The sequence below is a fragment of the Cynocephalus volans genome, chromosome 5, assembly GCF_027409185.1.
Source record: "Cynocephalus volans isolate mCynVol1 chromosome 5, mCynVol1.pri, whole genome shotgun sequence".
In the NCBI taxonomy this organism is placed as follows: domain Eukaryota; kingdom Metazoa; phylum Chordata; class Mammalia; order Dermoptera; family Cynocephalidae; genus Cynocephalus; species Cynocephalus volans.
The window spans coordinates 96,851,095-96,878,903 of NC_084464.1; the positions used below are offsets into that span (position 1 = coordinate 96,851,095).

The 27,809-nt window shown below is 33.6% G+C and overlaps 1 protein-coding gene and 1 pseudogene across 6 annotated transcripts in view; one reads left to right on the forward strand and one right to left on the reverse strand.

Annotated features, from left to right (window-relative positions):
* EPHA7 (EPH receptor A7) overlaps window positions 1-27,809 on the reverse strand; it is a 167,390-nt gene that overhangs the window by 111,486 nt on the left and 28,095 nt on the right. The window lies entirely within an intron of this gene.
* LOC134378412 (chromobox protein homolog 3-like) lies at window positions 2,796-3,334 on the forward strand (annotated as a pseudogene).

The following is a 27,809-nucleotide window of genomic DNA, read 5'->3' on the forward strand; positions in this document are numbered from 1 at the left end:
CTTCTTTTTTCAAAGAATAACTAAACCCATTCTTCATAAATCAGTTAAAAGCTTTACCTTTTCCCTATTTTTTGACCTTCTAAGGCTATTTAGGAAAATAGTTTTACTCTGTACAACATACCACAATTATGGTATTAACACTGTCGTAATTATTTTTTAATGTGTGTCTGCTCTAGCTCACTGTGAATCCCTCAAGGGCGGGGATTATAATATATGTATCCACAGATTCCCAAAGCCTAGCACAACATGTAGCACATAGCAGGAAGTTAACCTGTTTATTGAATAAAAGAATGAAAAATCTTTATTCATCCTGCAGTATTATACATCTGGCAATACCATCCCACTTAGCAAAGGTTAATTCACTGACATCACTTAGTAAGTTTTTCACAGTAATTAGATCAATGGGACTGAAGTGGTAAATTCTTAGCAGAGGGCAGTGCAGCCCTGGCTACATCAGCAAGGAGATGCATTTCACAGGCTTTTACGCTTAAAGAAGTTCCCTGTTATGCTGTATAGGCCAGACGAGTAACACAGCCACATTCAGATTAATGATTTAGATGACAGGAATATGAGTAATTGTATGAACAACATGGAAAACATTTTATAAGAGTATTACTGGAACATCTCCTTTGAACATGGGGGAGAGAAGGCCCAAGAGAGGGAAAACAACTAAGCTGTGAATTATAAATTATAACAAAACCATCAGTGCAGGGTTCTTTTCCAAGACAAATAGCTAAAAAACAATAGTTCTCCCCTGCTGTGGATTCTGAAAAAAAAAAAAAAATTTTTCTTTAAATATCTGATCTATCAAAACTCAAAAAAAGAATATTGTACTTTGAGATTACCTAGAATTGCCATACAATAAGTACACAATACTTTCATTTCTGTTAGTGATTTGAAACTAGGCAGGCCACTATTAAAACAAATTCTTGTAATTAACATTTCTATTGGGAAACACAGAAATATCATTGATGCCCTATGTTATGAAAAATCATTTCAATTTATTTCTTACTGGCTTTCTTTTAAATTTTGAACAAATTATTATGAACAAAAAATTAATTTAAACACAATGGACTATAACATCTTTGTTTTCTTTAATTATAAGCACAAACACCCTTCTGTTCATTTGTGTTTTCTCATTCAATTTCATATTTCTGTAAGACAAATTAATTCATTCAACCTATGACCTATGGGGGGGGCATGACAAAATCAGGGGGTTAAAGCCTATTTATATGTACATATACTATTTCACTTTTTCAAGTTAAAACTTGAGTGTAAGAAGAAAAAATTTGGTAAATTCATAAAGCACTTTAACATTAAGAGTGAATTCAGAAAAAGTAATGGCAAACACTACAAACTATTGGACCCAACCCGTGGATGCACATATATCTCAATCTGAAACAACTGAGAAATTTAGAAGTAAAATACTGTTTTCCCACAGGATAGGATAATAATGTAAATATGTGCATTTCCAAAAAAAAGTGTTGAAAGTTCTAACAAAGAGAAGGATAAATAAGAATATTTAAAATTATCATAATTTTATGATAAAATAATATCATATAGAGTTGATAATGCATTAAATCCTCCTAATTAATTAGTATTAAATTAGTATCTAATTTAATTAATTAGTATTAATTAGTATCAAATCATCCAAAACCTGACTAAACATTTGGAAATCTCAACTTATACTAACCAGAATCCAGGTTATAGGTTTTCCTATATGTAAGATCATGCCATCTGCAATAGTGACAATTTGACTTCATGTTTTCCAATTTAGATGCTCTTTCTTTCTTTCTCTTGCCTGATTGCTCTGATTAATACTTCCAATACTATATTGAATAGGACTTGGCAAAATGAGATTATATCAAACCAAAATGCTTCTGAACAGCAAAGGAAATAATTAGCAGAGTGAAAAGACAACCTATAGAATGGGAGAAAATATTTGCAAACTATACATCTGACAGGGGATTAATATCCAGAATATACAAGGAACTCAAGCAACATAAGAGAAAAAAAAACCAAACCAAATAATTCAATTAAAAAAATGGGCAAAGGAGCTGAACAAACATTTCTCAAAGAAAGACATACAAATGGCCAACAGACACATGAAAAAATGCTCAACATCGCTGATCATCAGGGAAATGCAAATCAAAACCACACTGAGATATCATCTCACCCCAGTATACTGGCTATTATCAAAAAGACAGAAAAACAAATGCTGGATTGGATGTGGAGAAAGAGGAAACTTCTACACTGTTGGTGGGACTGTAAATTAGTACAGCGATTATGGAAAACAGTATGGAGGTTTCTCAAACATCTATAGGTAGAACTACCATACAATTCAGCAATCCTACTGCTGGATATATACCCAAAGGGATGGAAATCATCATTTTGAAGGGACACCTGCACACTCATGTTTACTGCAGCTCTATTTACAATAGCCAAGATATAGAACCAACCTAAGTATTCAATGGTAGGCTATATGATAAGGAAATTGTGGTATATATACACAATGGAATACTACTCAGATATAAAAAAAGAATGAAATTCTTCCATTTGCAGAAATATGGATGAGTCTGGAGAAAATTATGTTAAGTGAAATAATCCAGGCACAGAAAGAGATATACTATATATCTTCACTCATAAGTGGGAAGACAGAAAGAGAAAGAAAGACAGAAGGGAGGAAGGAAAGAAAGGGAAAAAAGGAACGAAAAAGGACACTGTAGACCTGTGACCTGGAGCAGCTCGGAGTCATTGAATAATATAGCTCTTCAGATCTGCAATAAAAAATTGCCTCCAATAACACTTCATCACAAAAAATGGGAAAGAAAAAGAATGGAAAAAGTAAAAAAGTTGAAGAGGCAAAGTCTGAAGAATTTGTGTTGGAAAAAGAACTGGTCTGATGTGCAGTGAATGGGAAGGTGGAGTAATTCCTCAAGTGGAAGGGATTTACAGATGTTGACAATGCTTGGGAACCTGAAAATAATTTAAATTGGCCGGAGTTAATTAAAGTATTTCTTAATACTCAAAAAGTTGGTAAAGAAAAAGATGATACAGAAAGTATTTATCTGACAGTGAATCTGATGATAGCAAATCAAAGACGAAAAGAGATGTGGCTGACAAACCAAGAGGCTTTGCCAGAGGCCTTGATTCTGAAAGAATAATAGGCATCACAGACAGCAGTGGAGAACTGACATTTCTTATGAAACGGAAAGATTCAGAGGCAGACTTGGTGCTGGCAAAAGAGGCAAACATGAAGTGTCCTCAAACTGTAATTGCTTTTTATGAACAGAGTCTAACTTAGAGTGCTTGTCCAGAAGATGAAGCTCAGTAAGTGTTTGCATTATTTTTCATATATATATCTATATATCTATAGAGATATCTGGGTCTTGGTTTTTTATTTATTAGTGTGAAGAACTAACTACATTCTAATGAAAATCAAATTTGATATGTTCATTCTGAAAGCAGTGTTGGCAGAGTTGTTGGGTTCTTTTGCATCAATAGAACTGGTTACTTTGAACAAATAAATAAAAACTTTCTGAAACAAAGAAAGGAAGAAAGAAAAGAAAAGAAAACTAAAAGGAAAGAGAAGAAAAGAAAGAAACCACAATAATATGTTCAACTTTCCATAGGAGCAAGCAGATCAATGGTTTTCGGGGGTGGGGGGGTGGGGAGGGTACTTAGGGAAAAATCAGGTAATGGACACAAAGTATAATTATGATCTGTAATGATGAACATGGTAATAGCACTGATCCGATCATCACATATTTTACACAAGTACTAATAGTCAACTCTGTACCCCACAAATATGTATAATCAATTATGTTTTAATTAAAAAATAAACTTAAAAAATATATATACTAACCAGAATATAGAAAATAAGAAAGGGAAAAAACAAACAAACAAACAAAAAACCAGAAGAAAAGCAGAGGACAACCTGCAAAGACATACTGTCACAGAAGAATACCAGGTGGAATGGTTTAGACAATATTTTTAGAATAGCTTTTTTTCCCCCAAAATTCAAGTTGAATTGCCCATTTGGGTAAATGTTCAGCAGAAGACTGATAAGAAAATTAATTGTGCATGTGTCTAAAGAACCAAAATATTTAAAAGCCAAGGGGTGACTAACTTAGTCCTATGTAATCTGTATAAGAATTTGTTAAATGGCGAGGATGGCATGAGCAAGACAGCTAATCTTCTCACTTGCTCTCCTTATAAAGCCATCAGAACCATGCTCATGTCAACCCATTAAACCAGCAACCCACTACTCCATGAATGGATCAATCCATTCACAAGGGCACAGTCCCTATGATCCAATCACTTCTCAAAGGTCCCACCTTTTAAATACTGTAATTGGATTTCCCATCCTCTTAACACTATTACAATGGGGATCAAGTTTCCGATACATGAACTTTGGAGGGGGCACATAGGATTCATAACAAACATCAATGGAAAAAATGAGGAATCTGAAACTTGAAAATTTGCACTGTGCTTTCATTTAATTTCACCATAATGAACATAATATCTGTGGCATGACAAGAAAAAGGGGAATCCTTGCCAAATGACAACAATTAAAAATGAAGAGTCCTAACCTTGTAAGAATATAAATATTAGTTTTACAATTTTTCAACATAATTATTTTATAGTTTAAATTAGTAGTCCTTTAAGCAAGAGGCTAGAAGGTAAATCTTTTCAAGCTATGGATTTTAAAGAAATATGTCTAGACATGGTGTCAATAAAGGTTTTAAAGTTCTTTGATTTTCCCTGACTGAAATCCTTCCCTTATCATACAAATAGTGCTGAGTGCTATTTTTCACAAAATTAGAACTTAGAGGAAATAATTCTTACCAAAATAAGATGCATTGCTCTTTGTTTATCTCATTGTATCTTTGATTTATAAATTTTCCATTTAAGTTATGTCCTCAAACAGCATGGAGTTTGTCCAAACTTTCAGATCATTTTCTGTTCATTTGTGAAACGTGTTGAGTACCTACCTGCAAAGCACTGTGCTTGCAGCTCTCACAGCCATTTAATATGGTTAAACATTCTACTTTTCACATGGAAAACAAAACAGTTAGTTAGTTCATATATTGGCACTGCCTTAATATTTATTTCACAAATGTGCATTTTTTAAAAATTAAATTACTTCTACTACCTTTTGAAATAAAGTTATATTGCAAAGGAAATAAAGAATTCTCAGAACATACCATACCGCTCTCTTCTGAATTACAGTATTCAGATTCACAATTTAGGGCATATATGAGTATGTCTTGAAACAACTATAAAGGTAGCTGTCTAGATTAGGCTATGTGTGTTATGTATGTGTGTATGTGTTTGTATATGATATATATATCTCATATATATTTTTTTCTTCTTTTTTTTTTGGTTTTTTTTGCTTTGGTGTCTGGCTAGTACAGGGATTAAACCCTGGACCTTGGTGTTATCACCAGCATGCTCTGGCCAACTGAGCTCATCAGACAGTCCTCTATGTGTACAGTTTTTATCCAAATATCTAATTGCAATACATACTTATACAATAAATGATACATAAGTATTTTTACATATAGTCAATACTTATAGTAACATATCTTTGGAATGAATCAATAAAAATCACATTTTATCTATAGTTTATACTACACTTAATTTTACTAACATCATAAAAAACTACTTTGTTACTTCAGTGTGAAAAGTCAAAACAAAGTTAACAAAAAACCCTAAGAGCAATAATTCTCAGTCTTTTCTTAAAATAAAAACGTTCAATGTAAACTCGTTGTTCAAGAACTTGGTCATGTGAAAAACAGAAGCCTTGACTTCTTAGAAACAGTGAATTCCACAGCTAAATCTCTTCAATTGGTACTCTGGCAGGATGGGAAACCTTGCACATGGTAAAGTATTTTTAAATCATATTTCTTTTATTCCATATCATTTGTGGAAATAGTATGAAATAGGTTCTCAATTCTGCCATTAAATTATATTCCCGATTCTCTGGAGTTTTATATTTCACTGATTTGCCAGCTGTTTGCCACACAGGATTATCACACAGTGTTATGTGAGATAATTTAATTAGAGAGCTTAAAAGACGGTATCAAAATTAGTAGTATTTTTAGCTCTCAGAATTCATCAACATATCCAGTTATATCTGTAGAATGACAAAAGTTTATGCTATATTTGTCACCCTCCTTTTTTTCTGATTTATGCCCTTCTGAAGAATCACAAGCTTAACATAAGCCTGCCATTTACAAATGGTCTAATATATTGTTTCATGCTTTGCAAAAAATGAAAAAAGTTTACTCCAAAGCTCATTTTACATATCAGAGCAATATATGAAGGAATAAAGCCCTTCACAGTATACCTCAGTATTAACTTTTAGAAAGAAAGATTGTAATGATATATTATCAAATTTCAGAAAAAATTAATTAGAAAGTACAGAATTAAATTCCTAACCAACAGAGAGCACCAAAGTAACACAGAGTCTCACAAAAGGTATTTAACTGGAGTTTTGTTTTGTTTTCTAATATTGCTCAGATCTAGAGATAGTGATATTAAGGAGTAAGCTATGTGGTGCTAAACTTCCTAAAGGAGAGTCATTAAATGTGTATTTGCTAAAATTCCAAAACTCATCAACCTCCTTCCTGAAGCCATATCTGACATCTGATTTACGCAATTGTGTCCCTCCACTATCTTCCCATTCCTGTAATTTAGCACTGTGGACAAGAATATATATATCCAGACAGAGATATAGATATAGATATAGATATAGATATAGATATAGATATAGATATAGATATAGATATAGATACAGATATAGATTAGATACAGATATAGATATAGATATAGATATTTCATGCTGGCTACATTATACTTTCACTACAATCTTACAAGATAGTTATCATATTTCTCCAATTAAATGTAAAAGGGTCAAATATAATTTTTTTTTATATTTCACAGTTTATTTCTTTGAAGTCTTCCTTCTATGTATGATGGCTTACTAGTAAATTCTTTGATAATGCCCAGCATGTTGGTGTTTTATGTGTATTATGTAGGTTGTAATTTTATTTGCCAAAATAGAAGAAGCTTGTATTTTTGAATATATATGGATAGTTAATAAAAAATTTATAGAACAGTAGAGGATACTCTGATCAGACTGTAGCATATGGAGCCAAACACTTTGATTCAAATCCTGAATTCAAACACTAGACCTATCTTTAATAAGAAACTGCCTTCATTTCTTCATGTGTAATACAGGAATAATAATAGTACTTTCCTAATAGGATCGCTATGAGGACTAAATAAAAACACTTATAAGAGTATATGGCACAGTGTAAGTACTTTTATATGTGTCAGTTAATATTATCATTACCATTATCATTATGATACAGTAAACAACACTACTTTTAAAAACCAAGATAATGGTTTTTGCTTCCTCCAAAAAAAGACAAAAATTTCTGGAGTATCATCTTACATTTTTGTAAACAATCTGTTTAATTGCCTGTAGAAGACCGTTTCAGTTGCTTATAACAAAATACACGGAACTGGGTAGTTTATAAGAAAATGAAATTTTTTGCTTACTTTTTCTGAGGCTGGGAAGTCCAAAGTCCAGGGAACACACCTGGTGAAATCTTTCTTTGGTGGTGACTTCAGTGATGGCTGGGTATCACATTGCGAAATGGTGGCGCAGAGAGAGAGAGCAGAGAGTGAGAGAGAGACTAACCTCCTCATTCACTCTCTTTTTAAAACCCTCAGAACCATGCTGATGACCTCCATTTTTAATCTATTCATTATGGTGTGGTCCTGCAGTCTAATCACCTCTTCAAGGCCCCACCTTTCAATTACTATAATAGGATTTCCCACCCTTTTAACACTGTCACAGTGGGGGTCAAGTTTTGGGGGACACTCAATCCAAGGCACTGCCTCATTATAAAAACCAGGTAGCTAAAAATGTCAGAAAGTTTCAACTTAAAAATTCCTTTAATAATTTCAACAATTAAAGAAATAATATATATTGGAGCCTTTAAAACAACATAATTTTTTAAAAAATTCTTCACTTGAAAATTAATCTGTCTTCCCTTCTGTTGTTTTGGTCTGGATAAACTTACTTTGTTTATTCTGTTATTTTGGTAGAGGTACAACTCTACCCTTTACAATGAAAGGAAATATGCCAAACACACATTTCAATATGTGTAACTTGCCACGTAATATGAAAATAAAACATAACAAAGACTGATAAAAAATTAGAGTTTTGAAAGGCTCACGAAGAGCTCCAGTATCCAATAGGCAGCTATTATAGAGAAAACATTCACTAGAAAAAAAAAATAAAAAGAAAGAAAAGTGATATGGGTTCAATGTGTCACCCAAAGCTCCATGTATTAGAAACTTAACTCCCACTGTAACAGAGTTAAAAGGGTGAGAAATTCTATTATGGTAATTGACAGTTGGGGCCTTGAAGAGGTGAGTAGACTGTGAAGACTCTGCCCTTGTGAATGGATCGATCCATTCATGGAGTAATGGGCATGGTTCTGATGGCTTTAAAAGGAGAACTAATGAGAAGGTTACTCTCTCTTGCTCTGTCATTTCACCATGACAATATCCTGCATCACTACAGAGCTACTACCAACAAGGCCCTCACCAGATGTGTACCCTGGACTTTGGACTTCCCAGCCTCTGGAACTGTATGCAATAAATATATTTTCTTTACAAATTACCCAGTTTCAGGTAGTTTGTTATAAACAATAGAAGCAGACTAATACAAAAATTAATGAAAAAAGGACAGATTTCTACAATAATATAACTTATATTTCAAGTCACTTCATGCTTTTTCTTTGTTACCCTTAACAGTGATGTAAGCATTTGTACACAATTTGATATCAATCTGCTGTCCATCCACATCTGCAGAATTTGACATTTTTTTTCTAAAGACAACTAATAGAAATGAAAGCTCCCATTTTCCTCCTTTATGTCCACAAAAGAAAAACAAAACAGAACAAAAAACGATATTTTAGGATTTCTTCCACTGTTATTTCTCTTAGCCAGTATGCCCATAGAACTATCATTTTAAGAGACTGATGATATACAGATATGGAAGAAGGTAGACAGAAGGAGGTGAGGTGGATCATCTCATTATTAATAACGAAACTGGAGATAACCAAGAGAAAGAGAGAGGACACACTACAGACAACATGCCATACCATCACCAACAGTAATTAGGGGACAAATTCTCTTTGTGGTTTGATTTTCTCATACTAATTCAACAATGGTAGTCTGCAACCAAACAACTCACGTTAATCCTTTTTTTTTTTTTTTTTTTTTTTTTTGTCGTTTTTTCGTGACCGGCACTCAGCCAGTGAGTGCACCGGTCAGTCCTATATAGGATCCGAACCCGCGGCGGGAGCGTCGCCGCGCTGCCAGCGCAGCACCCTACCAAGTGCGCCACGGGCTCGGCCCACGTTAATCCTTTAAGAATACAATTGATCATCATAATATATGAGAACAGAAGGCAGAAGATGCTTCTCCAACCTACAGTAATATATGGAACTGATTTTCTGGAAAATCATATCTTTCCATTATAAAATAAACACTTAATGTTTTCCATACCAATGTACTTGAACAAAAATAAAGTAGGCTATATGCATAAATGCACCCACCCTATAACTAAAGCCCTGCATTTGAGGAAATGTAAGAGCTCTTTAATTCTTCTACTCTGGGCTCCAAGTCAAAGATTCAGGCAGACTCTTGCAGTTTCTCCTTCCATCTTTCAGGCAGACCCTTAAGATACAAATAAATGATCTTTCTTTTCTTAAGTTCTTGTCTATTCTTTAGGTGTCTTTGCTTCCTGAGACAAGCAGTCCAGGATTCTTACCATTTCCACATTTCTGGAAGTATCTGAGTAATCATCTTTATGCTTTACATTTTGCTGTTTATCATCACTAGGAAATAAAAGATCTAGAAATGATTTATATGGGAATTACAGGCTCTAATAGATTACAAAGTTTTCCTATCTATAGTACTAGGGATATAATTTTTAATTCTCCAGTGCAATAGTGTTCAAGTGGGAGTGATCTTGCCCTCTAGGAAACAACTGGCAATGTCTGCAGACTTTTTAATGATAATAACTGGGTGTAGAAGGGGGCTATATTAGTATCTAGTAGGTAGACATTTAGCAACATCCTGTATGCCCTCCACTACAAAGAATTATCCTGTACAAAATGTCAATAGTGTTACTATTGAGAAATCCTGCTTTGCCACAAACTGATATCAGGTTTTACATCTAAGTTCCAGGTATCTCCTTGTTAATGAAGATCAGTCCTAAGCAAAATAAATACTGGTTGTGGCTGGAATTTTCAATATTTTTTTTTATTTTTAAACAAAAATAAAACATAACTTTTGTTAGAAAAGTTAGTCTTGTCCTTCAAAAACTCAGTTTTTCTTCAAAGTTCCCTAGATAATTTGCTTGGAAATTAATCTTGCTTGAAAAACTAAAAAAGTTCTGTATAGATTTAAACAGACAAAACTATTGTCACTACCACCATCCCTTCTCTTATATCAGTATTCTCTACTTGAATTTCAAAAGAAAAAATAAACAAAAACCCTTAAAATTGTCATTCCTTCAACAGCAGAAAATGAAGTTTCTACTTTCCTCCACCTCTCATATCAATTTAGTCAATTCGTGTCCATTATTCCTTTGACACTCTTATTACAATAACTCTGTATCATATGTTTATCACAGCTTAACTCAGTTATTGTCAATTATATTCCTGATTTGTTTCAGTTGTTCACTAATTCACTGAACAAATACTTTGAATACATTTTATGTATTCACTCTGCTAAGAAATAGACACATGGTAGAAAGACAGACACAATCTCTGTCCTCACAGAGGGCTCAGTCTATAGAAAGCCAATAATCAAACAAGCAATTCTAAGAAAGCTTCACATGCTATGAAAGGGGATTACTTTAGGAATACGGATAGGTGGCATCTCCTTTTGTATATCTGAAACCTGCAGAGAAAGTAAAATATTCAAAAGAGAGTGGGAAGAGATTATTTACAGAAAAAGAAAGAGCAAAGAGGAAAAAGATCATGGCACATCGAATGCAAAGATCATGGCACATTTCAGGCAATGTCAATGCAGTTGAAGTATAGAACAGAGTGGAAGAGAAGCAAGAGACAATGCTGAAAAAAGAGGTAGGCAGACAAGTTTAGAAGTTATTCTAAGAGGAACAGAAAGCCATTGAAGGATTTTAAGAATAGTGTTATGATAAGACTTGCATTTGGAAAAATCACTGGCCAAAAAAAAAAAAAAAAAAAAAAAGAACAGAGATAAGGCTATTGTAACAATACAGGATGAAGGATGTAAAAACATGACAGTAGACTCAATCAGGGTGCATCAGTTAGTTTAGAGAGAACTGGACATTCAGAAGATCCTTGAGAAGTAGAATGAAGAGATTTTGACTACATATTCCCCAGTCTCTGCTCTTACACTTTCCAATTATCCAGCAGATTCAATTTTAAAATATTGGAACTTAAAATGCAGTTTGATTTACAATGGCAGATTGGGTCCTCATAACATCATGAGATGGGCCAGACAAGCAAAATTTGATCATTAGACAGAAGATGAAAGTGTAGGCTCGGAGAGATTAAGTAACTTGGTTTTGAAATGCCACGAGGTACTAAAAATAGGCTTAGAACCCAGCCATCCTTTTCTTTCTTTCTTTTTTTTTGTTTTTGTTTTTTAATAGTCCTAATTTTTATAGCGGTATTTCTCTTTCTGTTCCTGGTTTACTTCACTTAGCATAATGTCCTTCAAGCTCATCCACACTGCAGCAAAAGATAGGATTTCATTATTTTCCATGACATTCCATTCCGTATATATTCAACATTTTCTTTATCCATTCATATATTGATGGACACTTGGGCTGATTGCACATCTTTGCTATTGTAAATAATGCCGCAACAAACAAGGAAGTGCAAATATCTCTTCTATATACTGATTTCCTTTTCTTTAGATATTCACCCAGTAGTGGGATAGCTAGATCATATGGCAGTGCTATTTTCAGTTTTTTGAGGAACCTCCCCATACTGTTTTTCATATGGCTATACTAATTTACCTTCCTGCCAACAGTGTATAAGAGGTCCCTTTTCTCTACACCCTTGCCAGCATTTGCTATTTTGTCTTTTTGATAAAAGTCTAACTGGGGTGAAATGATATCTTAATGTGGTTTTGATTTGCACTTCCCTGATGATTAGTGATGCTGAACATTTTTTCATATAACTTTTGGTCATTTGTATGTCTTCACAATACCTGGCTTCAAAATATACTACAAACCCACAATAACCAAAACAGAATGGTACTGGCATAAAAAAAGACACACAGATTAATGAAACAGAATAGAGAACCCATAAATAAGGCCATGTATTTACGGCCAATTTATTTTTGATAAAGGTGTGAAGACTATTCACTGGGAAAAGAACAGCTTCTCTACTAAATGGTGCTGGGAAAACTGGATATACATATGCAGAAGAATGAAACTAGATTCCTACCTCTCACCATATACAAAAATCAATTCAAAATGGGTTAAAGACTTAAATATAAGATCCAAAACCATGAAACTACTAGAAGAAAATACAGGGGAAATGCTTCAAGCCATTGGGCTGGATAAAGACTTTATGACGGGAACTTCAAAAGCACAGGCAACAAAAGCAAAAATAGACAAATGGGATTATATCGAAACTAAAAACCTTGTGCATGGCAAAGCAAACAATCAACAGAATGAATTGACAACCCAAATAAGGGAAGAAAATATTTGCAAACTATGCATCCAACAGTAGATCAATATCCAGAATATATGAGGAACTCAACAACAAAAAAAGCCCAAATAATCTGATCAAAAAATGGACAAATAAGCTGAATAGATATTTTGCAGTCATCCATTTATGAATCTAGCTCTGTTTCTAGTAAAGTGTGTTGTTGCTTGAATATCTAGAATTCTAGATGCTGAATTCTGCTTCTAGTCCTTTACCAAAGCCCTGTGCTGTTTGGTGTATACCATGCAATCTAGCACCTGATTACTGTTAGAGATAATTTTTTTAATCAGTTATAACGTACATGTTTATTCGCTAGTCATTCCACATAGAAATGAAGACAAAAACATAAACATGTTGACTATAACTGAAGGGAATAAAATCATAAATAAATATTTATATTAATATAAGTAATAAAGGAAAAAAATCTATTAGCATTGTTCAGGCTAAAATTATGTTATATATGGGTTAGAAGTATGATCAGAATATAAATATGTAATAAAATAAAAAATTAAATTTGTCTCAATACAGGTTTATTCTAAATGCATGTTAATTCCAGAAGGTAGAAATATAAGTTAAAAAGTTGAATTGCTTCTTCCTCCAAAACACAACTTTTCTTTCCAATTACTTACATTTGACAAGATATTCTATAAGATGCTTTACATTTTCAGATCTAAATTTGACTCCAAAAAATTATAGTCAGTTTGCTATCATGAAATATGAACACCTGAATCACAATAAATTACCAGGGCTTTATAATTACTTTTGTTAGTGGACATAATGATCAGTTAAACATATATCAATTTGATTTTGGAGCTGGCAGGTAACAATAATTTCTTATATTTAAAAAGTTAATATATGCAAGAATATAGTTAGAAAAGTGATTATTTTTGAAACATAAAACACATGGAAAGAGAAAGCCAAAAGGTTTATACAGAAGGTGACTATATAATTTAACATCCAAACCAGGGCCTCTTTCAAGAGTGAGAGGGCTATTATCAATAACATCAGAATGAGTGTTATTTTAATCACTAGAATGAGATAACAATAAAGACATATGGCTTTTCTGAGATGTGTCAAAAAAACGATGGTTCTCTTAGCAAAGTTCACTTTTAGCAAATAATTATAACTAAATCACCTAGACCTACACCGTAGCTCTGAAATTTGGAGATCTTATAAAACTTTACCAGCCAGCCCCTCTACCAATGTTTTTACAAGCAGAGTTAGAATCAGTACATGTCACAGTAACAATATACTTAAAACTGAGTTTTATTATATAACTGTGAGGAGTTTTTTTGTTTGTTTGTTTTTAACATACCTCCATACTTAAAGTACTCATGTTTAGTGCTAAGAAACTAGGTTCCTTACCTCAGTTATAAAACAGATTTCAATCTCTAACAACATTTAAAAAATCTATTAATTCCACTTAAGCATTTTAAAACTGTAAGAGCAATACTCAATTAACTTAAAGAAGCAAAACATAAAGCCCTAACAAATGAAATCCAATTAAATCTGTCATAATTCTTGAACTTCAGTTTTAAACTGTCATAAGACAAAGTAAATATTTTGGTAGGGGGAAGGAAAAATAGTTTAACTCAAACTATTAAAGGTGTGAGTTGTGAACCATAACCACTTACAATATATAATACAAAAGCAATATGCTACCACATAAGCATTCCCTCCATTGATACTAGATATTTCAATCAGTTTTTGTAAAGAACAAGAGGTATTAAAGAGTTGAAACAGAAACAGAATTTTTTAAGATGCCTGGAGAAAGAAATATCCATTAGTAAGTGGCATTCTCACTGGGGTTGCATTTCTTGAATATTCTCCATCAAGGAGATGAGAATATCAGTTTTTACGCATTAGCCCAGGAAAGTGATAGTCTGAAATTAGAACTGCTAAAAACATGCAGGTACTGTGAAATTCAAGGAAATGTTGCTTCAAGAAGCTAAAGGAATGAAAAAAGGATAAAATTCTCTTTATCCTTACAAAATTGGCACATTATTCCAAGTGAGGTAACAGGCAGAACCTCACAGCAGATTAAAAGGAATCTGAGGACAAATGTTTCATTCAGTAGGCTCTCCTATATGACAGATAACTTTCCACCTGGTAAAGAAGAGCCTTGTCTTTTATTAACTCCATTTGAAGGTTTGTGTTACTACATAAAACTGCCTTCCATGCCCCCCACCCCCCACTTACTCATGAATGTATTGGCAAGTCCCTGTGCATCACTCATACTTATAAAATTCAACATGGCAGATGGTCCTTAATTTTTCACTGACATTATTAAAGGCTCTGTAGAAGCTGACTGACTTGTTTCCATTTGCTTTCCATTTGTTTCAGTTGTCATTAAGCAGTGCCTCCTGAACATTTTGAGAAAGGATCCTCTTTAAAGTAATGAAATCTTTTTCACAAACAATATATAGTAGATTTTTCTAAGAAACTTTTAGTGTTATCACAGGTATATTCTTTCAAAGGATCACATTTTCTATTTAAAAATTCATCTATTTTCAGTGCTCCATGCACAACTGGCTTATTTAAATTTATTTTTTGAATTGAAACATAATTGATTATACATATTTATGGGGTAGTGAGTTGACTATCAGTATTTGTGTACAGTATGTGATGATCAAATCAACATTACTAGCATGTTCATCATTACAAATTGTAATTATTCTTTGTGTCCCTTCACAACACAATCATGAACTGAGAAAAATTCTAATGTGATAAATTTTAACTTGAAAGGAAAATAAGCAATAAAATTTATTAAGTTATTAGATATGTAAGTGATACATGTCTAATTTTCATAAATCTAGAGAACTGAAGAGAAATGATGGGTAACAAAAGTATGTTCTAAATAATAGACCTTTATCAGGTTACATTGTGTTTTACTACCTTCTCTGAAACAAACTAAAGATTTCTATTTTACAAAATCCATCTCATTCCAAAATATATCCTTAAAAACTAGGACCTTTGAGTTGTTCTTTAAAAATAAGCTGCTTCTTTTGGTATTGCGATTAACCATGTATTTAGTAATTGTAACAATGAGACAATTAATAAACATCAGCAAATTAATCACAGATTAAATTAATCAAATATTAAATAGCTTGGAAACTTTATTATCAGTGGTTGTTGTAACCAATGAACAAATAAGTTAGCAGAAAAGATGATTATATTCTGGAATTCTGTGAAAGAGTTTTTGTTGTTTTTTTTTTTTTTTTTTCTTATACCTGTGGATCCTCTCATCCCAATTCCTCTGCTCAGTTTTTTGGAGAAATAAGTTGATAGCATCTCCATCTGTCAACAAGCACAGCCATACTAACGCTATCATCAGCAATCAGAATTTTTCAGTTCCTAGTCACAAATTCTGAAATTTCCCACTTTGATCTCAGCCTTATATCTTATTCCTTTCTCACTTTAATCCTGTTTTCTGTGTGCTTCTCCTCTGAGGACCCTAGATGATCATTTCCCCATACGTGTTTGCAAACATTGCTCCAAATACTACTAAGAATTACATACAAAGTATTTGTTCTAAAGTCCAGTATCCACATCCTTTCAATTCTATCAATCAAATAAGTTTAGAAAACATTGGGTAGAAAAATTCTTTAATATCAACCTCTCAATGCTTTAGTATCATATTATAATCTCCCTAAAAGAAAAGAGAATACTTATTATGTGGACCATGCAAACAATTCAATAAACTTTTATCAAGTTGATTTTGTCATTTCTCTCTTTTCTTCATGACAACTGTCTATTCTCATTCTAGGCATTTTTTGGACTTTACCTTTCATTCCCTGGTTCGCTTGAATTTGGATTTTGCCATCACCACCGTTTAGGTAATGGAATGAAATTCTACGTGCCTCATGTGATTCTTCCTGAAAAATTCTCCCACCCGGATTTAATCTAATTTGTCTTCCCAGCTTTTTCTACCACTACTATTTTCAAAAATTTCCCTGAAAAGGTCCCAGCATATCCAACTCATTTCCAAGAGGTATCACAAATATTGCACACAGACACCATCTATAGCCACATTCATTCTAAGAGATACTATTGGGTTTTCTGACCTGACCAAGGATGAAAGTGTGTATTTGAAATTACTCTACTCTTCTTCATTCACCCAATCAAGAAGTTTTTATCCTATTTTAAGAGCCTGGCAATAACTTATTTTTCATAAAAATATGCAAATAAAATATTCTGGGACTTCTGGGAGAGGAGAGATTCGTTTGGGCTATGAAAACCAGAGAGGTCTTCCTGGAGGGTAACACTCGAGCCTTTGAAAAATACACAGTATATGAACATTTTATGAGGAGATGAATGAAAAGGAATGTCAGGAAAGTAAAACAAGCAAAATCAAAAACATTAAAAGTATTGATCAAGTTAGTCTGGCTGAAGTGAAGTGGGCTTAAAAAAGAAGTGAAAGATAAAATCAAAAACTTAATGTCATGTGTAACACTTAGTAACTTATTATTTCCCTAGGCACTAGTTCCACCTTCATAATATATTCCTAACACACCCCTTTCCTCGCCTCCCATTTTCAGGAATAGAGTCTTAGTTCAGAGTCTTTGCCTAAAGTTTTTCCAGAAGATATTGCTGCCTTCAGTCTCTCATCTCTAATCTAGTCTTCAAACCCCCTTAAAGTTATCATTACAGTACACTTTGATTACACATCCTCCTTAAAAATTCTTGATGATTCCTCTGCAACAACAAAATGTAATACAAAGTTCTTAGTGTAACAAAGAAAGCCCTCCATAATGTAATCCAACTTTCATATTCCTTACAATCCTTCTTACACAAACCTCAGCTATGTAATCACCAAAAATGAACTGCAATTTCATACTTCCTAGCATCTCACATATGTCTATTAAAACTCAACATACATACTATCTCCTGGAAGCCCTTATTTTTTCTCTGGTTGAAATTTATTTCCTCACTTAATTAGAATGCATATACAAATTTACCATTTTCTGACTTACACTTTAACTAGTTATTTAAACATTTATACTTGGATGAAAATGTAAAGTCTATCAGAGGTACACAGAAAACATGATCAATACAGTTTTGTTTTTCTGATTTGTTTAGCTTTTGAACTAATGAGTAGGGAGATAAATTTGGGAAGAGATCGTCAGTAGGAGCAGAAATTTTCCTTATAGAAGTCTTATGCCAGGCAATGGCTGTTGTGATGGGAAAATACAAGCTGTGGGCGGCCTCTTCCATCCAGTCTACTAAGCACAAGTTTTCTTGGTGCTGCAGAAGTTTCTAAGATTAAGATCCAGAAACAATATCTATCTCTTAAGTATTTGAGCAGAGAAGGCTGATCTACCAAAAATTACCCAGGACTAAGCAGGGCTAGAGGTCACACATTTTTATATCTTAAAAAGAAAACTCTTCTAAATTAGATTTTACTGAACAATTCACACGATTTGTCTTCTTAAATATTTTTTGTAGTCTACTATAAAAATTAGTGCTAGTTCCCTAAAAATAACCTACTGAATGGCATAAAAGTTAAAAACTGTATTTTTGATGAAACTAAGAAACCGAGAGATTTCAGATATGCAATATCACACGATCAAAAATTAATTACACTACAAATACAAATATATGTGTAGTTTATAGGATATGGCAAGATTCAGTATGCCATTGAAGAAGATTGTAACAGTGTATGCACTTACTTTTATTTTTTATTCTTTTTTATATATTTTTTTATTTTACATCTCAAAATACATTGCATTTGACTTCCATGCTCCTTTACCTTTTCCTCTCCACAACCTCTCCTTCTCCCCACATCGTATCTGTTCAACTGACTTAAACAGTTCAAGAAACTTTTGTGGTTATTCTGTCTTCTTTCCTGCCCAACCCTTTATTTGTTTGTGTGTTTATTTATTTTTAGCTCCCACAAATAAGTGACAACATGGTATTTCTCTGTCTGTGCCTGACCTGTTTCACTTGATATAATTTTCTCTAATTCCATCCATCTTGTTGCAAATGGTAGTATTTCATTCTTTTTTATAGCAGAGCAGTATTCCATTGTATAGATATACCACAGTATCATTACCCACTAATAAGATGATGGACATTTGGGCTCGTTCCAGCTCTTGGCTACTATAAATAGAGATGCAATAAACACTGGAGTACAGGTATCCCTTTGGCATGATGATTTCCATTCCTTTGGGTATACTCCCAGCTGTGGAATCACTGGGTCATATGGTAAATCTAATTGTAACTGCTTGAGGAACCTCCATATCATTTTCCATAAAGACTGCACCATTTTGCAGTCCCACCAACAGTGAATGAGAGTTCCTTTTTCTCCGCAACCTCTGCAGCATTTATCATTCTCAGTCTTTTGGATATCAGTCAACCTAACTGGAGTGAGATGGTATCTCAGTGCAGTTTTGATTTGCATTTCCCAGATGGTAAGTGATGTTGAGCATTTTTTCATGTGTCTGTTGGCCATTCGTATATCTTCCTTTGTGAAATGCCTATTCAGATCCTTTGCCCATTTTTTAATTGGGTTATTTGCATTTTGCTGTAAAGCTGTTTGAGTTCCCTGTATATTCTGGATATTAATCCTTTGTCAGATGTATATTTTGCAAATATTTTCTCCCACTCTTTGGCTGTTTTTTTACTCTGTCGATTGTTTCTTTTGCTGTGCAGAAGCTTTTTAGTTTGATATAATCCCATTTGTTTATAATTCCTTTGGTTGCCTTTGCTTCCTGGAGTATTTCCCCTATGTCTTCTTTAAGAAGTTTTATTGTTTCAGGGTGTATATTTAATTCTTTAATCCATTTTGAGTTGATTTTGGTATATGGTGAAAGGTACAGGTCCAGTTTCATTCTCCTAGTTATGAGTATCCACTTTTCCCAGCAACACTTGTTGAAAAGGCAGTCTCTTCCCCAGTATGCAGATTTGCTGCCTTTGTCAAAGATCAGATAGCTGAAGGAGTATGGATTGATTTCTGGGTTATCTATTCTATTCCATTCATCTTTGTGTCTATTTTTAAGCCATTACCATGCTGTTTTGGTTATTACAGCTTTGTAATATATTTTAAAGTCAGGTAGTATAGGTACCTCAAGCTTGCTTGCTTTCTTGCTTGCTTTACTTATTTATTTATTTGTTTGTTTGTTTGTTTATTCATTCATTCATTCTCAGGGATTGCTTTGGCTATTCGAGGTCTTTTGTTGTTCCATAAAAATGTCTAGATAGCTTTTTACATCTCAGAGAAAAATGTCTTTGGAATTTTGAGGGGGATTGCATTGAATCTATAGATCACTTTGGGTAATCTGGACATTTTCACAGTGTTAATTCTTCCAATCCAAGAGCATGGGATATCTTTCTATCTTCTAGAGTCCTCTTTAATTTCTTTCAACGGTGGTTTGTAGTTCTCTTTGTAGAGATTTTTCACATCTTTGGTCAGCTTTATTCCTAAGTATTTTATTCTTTTGGTGGCTATTGTAAATGGGCTAGCTTTCTTGATTTCCTTTTCTGCATGTTCACTGGTGGAGTATAGAAATGCTACTGATTTTTGTGTGTTGATCTTGTATACTGCAACTTTGCTGAAATTTATCAACTCTAGGAGGTTTTTTTTAAATAGAAATTTTAGGCTGTTCAATATATAGGATAATGTCATCTGCAAAAAGGGACAGCTTGACTTCATCCTTCCAATCTGGATGCCCTTTATTTCCTTCTCTTCTCTGACTGCTCTGGCTAGTACTTCCAACACTATGTTGAAAGGAGTAGTGAGAGTGGCCATCCTTGTCTAGTTCCTGTTTTTAAGCTGAAAGTTTTTCCTCAAAACTTTTCCCCATTCAGAATGATATTAGCAGTGGGCTTATCATATATGCCTTTAATTATGTTGAGATACTTTCCGTCTATGCCTAAGTAGTGGAGAGTCTTTATCATGAAAGGATGTTGAATTTTGTCAAATGCTTTTTCAGAATCAATAGAGATGATCATGTGGTTTTTGTCTTTGCTTTTATTAATGTGGTGTATCACATTTATTGATTTGCATATGTTGAAACAACCTTGCATCCCTGGGATGAATCCTACTTGTTCATGGTGTATAATTTTCTGTATATATTGCTATATTATGTTAGATAGTATTTTATTGAGGATTTTTTCATCTATATTCATCAAGGATATTGGCCTGCAGTTTTCTATTTTCGATGCATCTTTGTCTGGTTTTGGTGATATTTGCCTCATAGAATGAGTTTGGGAGAATGGCCTCTGTTTCAATCTTTTGGAACAGTTTGTAGAGAACTGGTATCAGTTTGTCTTTGAAAATTTGGTAGACCTCTGCAGTGAACCTGTCTGGTCCTGTGCTTTTCTTTGTCAGGAGCCTTCTGATAACAGACTCAATCTCTTTTATTGTTATTGGTCTGTTCAGATATTCTATATCTTCTTGGTTCAGCTTTGGTAGTTTGTATGAATTCAGAAATTTATCCATTTCCTACAGATTTTCAATTTCAAGATCTTTAAGGTGAAGTGTTAGTTTGTTTATTTGCCATCTTTCCATTCTTCTGAAACATTTAATGTGATAAATTTCCCCCTTAAGACTGCTTTTGCAGTATCCCACAGGTTTTGGTATGAAGTGTCATTATTTTCATTAGTTTCAAGAAATTTTTTGATTTCCTGTTTAATTTCTTCTTGGACCCACAAGTAGAATGTTGTTTAATTTCCATGTGTTTGTATAGTTTTCAGAGTTTCATTCATTATTGATTTCTAATTTTAATCCATTGTTATTAGAAAAAGTACATGGAATAATTCCAATTTTTTTGAGTTTGTTGAGACTTGCTTTGTGACCTAACATGTGGACTATCCTGGAGAATGTGTCATGTGCTAACAAGAAGAATGAATATTCTGAGGTTGTTGGATGGAATATTCTGTACATATCTGCCACATCCAATTGTTCTAAAGTATTGTTTAGATCTTGTGTTTCTCTGTTGATTTTTTGCCTAGATGATCTGTTCAATGATAAGAGTGGGGTGTTCAGGTCCCCCGCTATTATGATGTTGGTGTCTATGTCTTTCTTTAGTTCTAATAGTGTTTGCTTTGTAAATCTCTCTGCTCTGACATTAGGTGCATACATATTTGTGATTGTTATGTCTTCTTGATGGATAGATCCTTTTATCGTTACATAGTGGCCTTCTTTATCTCTTTTAATGGTTTTTGCTTTAAAGTCTATTTTATCTGATATAAGAATAGCTACTCCAGCTCGTTTTTCATTTCTATTTGTATGACATATCTTTTTCCATCCTTTCACTCTTAGTCTATGTGTGTTTCTACAGGTCAAGTGAGTCTGTTGAAGACAGCATATTGTTTGGTCTACCTTTTTAATCCAGTCACTCAGTCTGTGTCTTTTGAATGGGGAATTTAATCCCTTTACATTTAGAGTTATTGCTGAAAAATGTTGATTCACTCCTAGCATTTTACTGATTTTTGTTTAGATGTCTTAAGTATCTTTTTTTTTCCTTTCTAATTTTCTGTTTGTCTTCTTATTTGTTGGTTTCTTTGGGTGATAGATAAACTATTTCTTTCCTCTTTTGTTAGCATTTTTGTTTTGCTGGTAGATACTGTTCTTGCATATTCATGACAGTGATGGTTGTTTTTCAGGTATCAAATCCAGTACTTCCTTGAGAATTTCTTGTAGGGATGGTCATGTGGTAGTGAACTCCCGCAGGTTTTGTTTGTCTGAGAAATATACTATTTGTCCTTCATTTCATCAGGATAGCCTTGTTGGGTAAAGTATTCTTTACCCAAAAAAGCAATTTTTGTCCTTTAGTATTTTGAATATATCATCCCATTCTTTTCTGGCTTTTAGGGTTTCTGGTGAAAAGTCTGATGATAGTCTGATTGGGGCTCCGTTATAGGTGACTTGCCACTTCTCTCTTGCAGCTTTTAAGATTCTCTCTTTGTCTTTGATTTTTGTCCGTTTGATTATCACATGTCTTGGAGAGGACCTTTTTGGGGTGAATATGTTTGGTGATCTTTGGGCTTCCTGAATCTGGGGATCTGTGACTTTCCCTCTACCTGGGAAGTTTTCTGCTCTTATTTCATTGAATATGTTTTCAATGCCATTTCCTTTTTCCTCCCCTTCTGGAATACCCATGATTAGGATATTTGAGTGCTTAAGGTTGTCTGTTCTCTGTCTTAGATTCTGTTCAATTTTTTGATTCTTTTTTCTGGTCTGCCCATGTTAATTCAAACAGCCTGTCTTCTTCAAGGTCAGAAATTCTCTCTTTTGCTTGTTCAAGTCTGCTGGTTAAACTCTCTGTTGTGCTTTTTTATTTTGTTGAATGAATCCTTCAGCTCCACAAGCTCAGCTATGTTCTTTTTCAAGGCATTGATTTCTTTGTACATTTCTTCTTTCAGATCCTGTATATTTTTTCTCATTTCATTGTATTGTCTAACTGAGTTTTCTTGTATCTCATTTAGTTTCCTTAGAATAGTTACTCTAAATTCCTTGTCTGTCATTTCAAAGACTTCCTGTTCTATAGGATCTAGTGCTTGAGCGTTTTTAATTTCCTCTGATGGCGATGTACTTTCTTGATTTTTCATATTTCTGGTATCTTTCCTTTGTTGTTTTTTCATTGTGGCTGGGGGTATCACTGTCCACTCATTTCACCCTCATGTCTGGCTTGGATCCTCAAGGTACTGCCGCTTCTGGGCAGCAGAAACTAGCCTGGGCCAGAAGTTCTACCCTGCCTGCCTTCTCGGGCTCAGCTGGCTTGGGGTGTGGGAGCCCTGAGGCTGTTACATCTCTTCCAGTGGTGGGACCATCCTGGGTCAGAATTCCCACCCCACCTGCCTTCTCAGGGATGGCTGGCTCAGGGTGTGTAGGCCCAGAAGCTCTAAAGTCCCTCTATGGAATGGGGACCACCTGAACTGGGGTCCTGCGGTGGGGAGCTCCCATCTGCTCCAGTGCAGATTTCGGGTCCTCCATCGCTGCTCCTCAATAGCTGCAAATTGGTCGCTCTGTGGGAGAGAGCGACACCAGGAACCTACTACTCCGCCATCTTGACTGGAACCCTGTATTCACTTACATTTAGTACTTAAGCTTTAAAATTTTTTGGTTTCCTTTTTAGAATTAATATGCAATTATATACCAATTTCTTCCTTACACAGAAAGTCACATTTACATTTGGGGAATTAATATTTAAAACCTATCAAAACTCATGCTACCCATATGCTGCTTATTCTATAAATGATATTCATTGCCAGAAAACAACACAATTGACTGCAAACGTATAATGGCTTATTAGTAAGAGCTAATACTAATATAGTAATAATTAGTAATATAGAAGAGTAATATATATATATGTATACACATACATTTTATATATTACAACATGTTTTAATAATTCATTTCTTTTGATGTCATCCAGCAGTCAGATAGGAATCATTAAAATAATATACTTTATAGTTTTAAATTCCACAGAACCCTTATTTTCCCTTTAAAATTATGATAATATATTTATTAAATTTGCCCAGATTGTATTTTTTAATTCATATTAAAATATTCCTGAAAGTAAGAAACCCTATATTTATTAACTACAATGGTACTATATCCCATATTCTTTTAACAACCACCAAGAAAAAGTTACTGAAACTGAAAAACAAGGCAAGGATGGGTTAATTTTGTCATGTTCTACTCCCATGATCCTTTTATTCTTTGTAAAATTATACAAAGATGAGATAGATATAGAGATGTGCATATACACATGTGTATCTACTTACACGGATACATATATATACACAGCAATACATGATCCATGCAGAAAACATAAATAACATAAATAACATAAAGTAGTCCAAGCAGTCTACCAGCCACAGATGATCTAAATTAACAATATCATGAAGATTTTTCTAGTCTAATGGTATCACATTACTTTGTGCACTGCTTGTTTACTTCAACTACTACTGTGAACATTTTCCCATGTAAACAAACATAATTTAATGACATGATTTGACAGCTTGAATTACATCTCACCCCCATGGATATTTATAATAGTCTTAATCCTCTATTTTTGGACATTTCAGTTGGTACTTCCTTTTCAAGAATCAAAGGACAGTTTCTTACCTTGAATTAGAATTCCTATTATCATTAGAAGAATAATCAAAATTACTTGTTTCCATTTAACTGCACTTTGGATAAGAAAATGTAATCTTTGCTTCCTGCCTCATACAAGTTAACAAAATAACTTCATTTACATATTTAATCATTCCTCTTCTACTTACTAAGTAAGGTAGGTAAACCAGGAAGGGTGCTTTTAAATGAGAGGGACCCAAAATCTGCAATGGAGCGGACAGGAGCCGCCCGCCGCGGGACCCCAGTTCAGTTATTTTGTAGTAACTTATAATGTAATGGGGCACATTACAGTAAAGCCTGTCTGAGCAACACGACTGCGGGCTTGTTGGGAAGGGAATGGAAGGAAAGTAGAGGGTGATGAGCTTAGAAAAATCTTCCAAAAAGAGATGACAATCCAGGCAGAAAATTACAATATCTGAAAATCACAAAGGGAAATAAAACATTTAGGAAACCTCAAATTATTCAGTGTCATTGGGTAATGGCCAAAAAAGATAAGCAGAGGTAAGCTAAAAAGGATTTTAATTAGATCTTAAGAAAAATCTCTGAAATTTGTGAGGGAATGATACATATTTTTAAAAAGTCACAGCATGATTGAATTTGCATTTTTAAAAATGACGCTGGAGAGTGAGTAAAAAAAATGTTTGAGGGGAGCAAGACCAAATGCAAACAAATAAATTAGGAAGCTACTGATACTCTTTGAGATAGATAGGACAAAGACTTTAAAATATTGACAGTAGGATGAAGAGAAATTGATAGGATACATTGGAAGAATTTAGGAAGGGAGAATCAATAACAATTCTGGATCCTCTACAGCCAGTTTTACCAAAATACAGACACAAAAAGAAATTCTTATAATACGAACAATTGTAGCTAACATTTATTAATTGTTTACCATGTGTTAGCGCTTTAAATGTTTTATCTCATTTTTATATGCATGTATTACCCACTCTCTACATGCTAGTGCTTTATGTATGAGATCACTTGGCCCAAACAACCTCTTGAGATAGATATTGTTAATATTTCCCTTTTTGAAAGTGGGAGACAAGGACCTTAAGAGATTAAGTAGCCTTCCCATTCACAAATCTAATTAGGTGGTAGATTCTGGACTGGCACCTCTGTCCATCTCTAGTCTAGAAGATATATTCTTAAACATTATTTACTTACTTTAATAGGATCATGCTGTTACTCTCAAAGATATCTCAAAAAACGTCCTGAAAATGAAATACTTAACCATCATGACCAAGGTTGCTTAAAAATAAAGTTTCATTAAACTTCTCTTCAGTGGGATAAAAAAAAGGAATATTAGAACAGAGGTTGAAATAAATGAGCTAGATTTTCAATACTAGAAATTATGAATTGACATAAAATATAATTAATATTTAATTTCCTTCTTAAAGTATTTGCTTTGTGTTTACAGACATCTATGATAAATTTGTTGAGTAGAGATAAACTTGAATTAGTTTATAGATTGCCAAAAACACTTAAAATTAATCATGTTAACAATCTAGCAATGCAGTTTTTTTAGTCCATTTGAGGAATTAAATCCTACCTTGTAAATTTTTTTCCTTTTAAAATGTCAAACCAACATTAAAATGTCAAATTAAACTAGATGTGAGTCTTCAAAAATTTTACCCCTTTGTTTGAATCTATGAGTCCGTAGCACCATTCAACAATAATAAGAAGAAGTTGAAACTGGAGAAAGTAAAAACTCTTTCTTACAAAATAGAGCAAACTACTAAATGCAGAAAGAATAAGAAAATAGAAAATTGACATTTTACAACTATCAGTATAATAAATTATTCCAGCTGACATCATCAATAGATGATAAAACACTGGGTAAAAGACTATCAGGGAATTGGAAAATTACAATGCTTCAAAGTATCACTGAAAAATGGAAAATTTACAAACAGAGGTAAGTAAACCATACCAACAATGTTGTATTCCTGCCCCCCCCCCAAAAACAAAAAAAAACCCTGAATCTTATAATGGGGAAAGATAAACAGACAAATCTAGAATGTGGCATATTTTAAGAGATAACTGGCCTGGATTCTTTAACAGGGGTGAGGAAAAGTTCTAGATTAAAAGGGAAGAAAAGAAATATGGCAACAAAAGAAATATGGGATCCTTAACTGGATCATGCCCTGAAAAAAAAATCAGATATAAAGGACAGTTTAAGACAGTTGGAAAATTGGCATTGGACATATATTAAGAAACCTTTTTAATGAATCTTATTGAATGAATTAATTGACTTTGATATATGTCTATTGGGGGAAATATGCTAGTCTTTAGGAGTTATCTGTCATGATGTCTGTAACTTTCAAATTGTTCGACCAGGACAAAACAGTTTACACACACACACACACACACACACACACACACACACACACACACACACACACACACACACACACACACACACACACACACACACACACACACACACACACACACACACACACACACACACACACACACGGGTGTACGGGTGTGGAGGGGTGAACATAAATGTGGCAAAATTTTAACAACTGGAGAGTCTGAAAACCATTAGGATGCTCCTTATACTATATTATACCATTCTTTCTACTTTCTGTTGGTTTGACATTTTAAAAGGAAAAAATTTTAGAAGGTAGAATTTAATTTCTTAAATGGACTAAAAAATGCATTGCTGGATTGTTACCATTATTAATTGTAAGTGTTTTTGGCAATCTATAAAACCATGCAAGTTACTCTCTCAACAAATTTATCACAGATATCTGTAAACAAAAAGCACTGAAGAAATGTTTGTTGAAGTGAAATGAATTGCTTTTATATTCAACCACATCTTTCCCCAACAATCTTTTTGGTACTGAATTCTTGTTAATGCCAATATTTTTGGTGTGTTTGATCATCTACTGTCCATTCAGCACTGAAAAATCCCTATTACCCCTAAA